The following is a 2,651-nucleotide window of genomic DNA, read 5'->3' on the forward strand; positions in this document are numbered from 1 at the left end:
GTGAAACCATATGCCCCGAGCGGTTTTAACCAAGTGACTGTCTGCACCCCTCAGAACACATGTACTCAGGAAGAGTGCTGTCTGGGTGCTGTTACCAAGATACTTTTGCAAGACAGACAAAGAAAATACATGTAAGCATCCTGTGACCATGATCTAAGCATCCTGTGAAACTATTTGTAGTCACTAACTATATTAGTAATAATCAATAACCAACCAGAATGTGGTTATTACAATATTTATTGACTGTCCTGTAATTGCCCTCCCTATGGTTTAGTTCCTCTTTTTACCCCATAAGAATACATGTATAAAGAACCTGCCCCAGGACTACCTGGTTCCATTTTCAATAAGCTATGGAATTCCCTAATTGCAATTGTTTTAAACCCTTAAACCTCTCTGTTTTAACTTGAAGCAGCATTCAAGTTCTTTTCTACAATGCTAGGAAGACTTATGGAGCAGTTATAATCTATCCTACAGGGTTCCTAATAATCAAAATTGACACAACAACATTAACAGTAAGAGACGGTGAAATCTCAAAGAAGAATTTATTCTGAAAGACCATTTACTTAATGCAACATAACCTCAAGATGTTCTGGAGAGTACATGCAAACATTTTTACTTCTATGTGTTGTATTCTATGAGTTCATAAATCCCTTTCATGATCTGTAGAATACATGGCTGAGCACCTACTTTTTAAGCCTATGGAGTTCTTTGGTAAAGTGGTCTACCAGCTTTAGTGCATTTAGCCTCAAGATGAGTGCCTTTTGATATATGTAAAATTCAAGAAACCAGAGTTGGAGGCTCATTACTATGTAGATTGAGCATTGTATTAGGTGATGCATCCTGAATGTATGAATTTTCTAAACTTGTTACCATTTTTCCTTTATTTCTGTGAAATAAGCCTCCTTACTATATTTCCTGGTTACTGTGTTCTCGTGAGAATGTACTTATCCCAAGAATAAGCTATTCTTAGTTTTCATTAATGACCGAAGACCAGACAAGTTGTGGAGTGACGTCAAAAATATCATATAGGAAGAAAGCAAAAGGTCATTAAAAAGACAGGAAGGAAAGAAAAGACCAAAATGGATGTCGGAAGAGACTCTGAAACTTACTCTTGAACATCAAGTAGCTAAGTAAGCTGAGGAAGTGATGAAATAAAAGGGCTAAACAGAAGATTTCAAAGGATGGTTCAAGAAGGCAAATTAAAAAAAAAAAAATTAAAGTAGTATAATAAAACGTGCAAATACCCAGAGATAGAAAACCAAAAGGGAAGAACAAGCTCAGCATTTCTCAAACTGAAAGAATTGAGGAAAGAATTCAAGCCTGGTGTTGCAACATTGAAGGATTCTGCAGGGAAAATATTAAATGACGTAGGAAGCATCAAAAAAGATGGAAGGAATATACACAGTCACTATACCAAAAAGAATTGGTCAACATTCAACTACTTCAGGAGACAGAATATGATGAAGAATTCATGGTACTGAAGGAAGATGTTCAAGGTGCAATGAAGGCACTGGCGAACAACAAGGCTCCAGGAAATTGGCAAAATACCCATTGAAATATTTCAACAAACAGATACAGTACCAGAAGGACTCACTCGTCTAAGTCAAGAAATTTGGGAGACACTTACCTGACCAACCAACTGGGAAAGATTCATATTTATGCCTATTCCAAAAAAAGAGGATCCAAGTGAATGCAGAAATTATGGAACACTATCATTAATATCACATACAAGTAAAATTTTGCTGATGATCTTTCAAAAGTGTTTGTAGTAGTGCATCAACAGGTAACTGCAGGAAATCAAGCCACCTTCAGAAGAGTATACAGAATGAATTATATCATTGCTGATGTCAGAAGGGTCCTGACTGAAAGCAGAGAATGCTAGAAAGATGTTTTCTTATGTTTTATTGACTATGCAAAGGCATGCAACTGCGTAGATCATAACGAATTATGGACAAAACTGTGAAGAATGGGAATTCCAGAACACTTAATTGTGCTCATGAGTAACCTGTGCATAGATCAAGAGGTAGTCATTCAAACAGAACAAGGGAATACCTCATGGTTTAAAGTAAAGAAAGGTGCATGTCAGGGTTGTATCCTTTCACCTGCAACTGGTCAAGTGAATGTAACTGGTATTTAGGACTACCTTCTTCCACTCTGCTTTCAATATTCCCTTTGCCCTCAGCAAGCACCTCAGCTGGTAGTGGTTCTTTGCCTAGTGGGGTGACACAAATCTTCATTCCAAAAGGGTCTGGGCCATTCATAGTCATGTCAGAATTGGGTTGCCATAGTTTTCCATTAGCTTTAATCACGGGGCATAGTAGTACTAAGAGATGCCCTTACAGATCTCCTGCATTCTAGACATACTCTTCTTTACCTGCATTATGTAATAACAATGCAATTTTCTCTCCTTAATCAGGATCAGTCACACCAGACAATACGGCGACTCCCTTTTTTGCCTATTGATCCACAGGCATAAGGAGAACTAATATGGCCAGCTGGCATTCTTAACTTCCAGTTCAATGGGATCAGTGATGTGTCTCCAGGTGGGAGCATTCCTGTCCTGGGGACAGGAAGCAAAAATTTTGTGAGTGGGTCACTAGAGGTAATAGTGAGTGGTGCCACTCCCATTTCCACCCCTGATTCCTGGAACC

This window comes from Elephas maximus, chromosome 20 (assembly GCF_024166365.1).
Source record: "Elephas maximus indicus isolate mEleMax1 chromosome 20, mEleMax1 primary haplotype, whole genome shotgun sequence".
NCBI lineage: Eukaryota > Metazoa > Chordata > Mammalia > Proboscidea > Elephantidae > Elephas > Elephas maximus.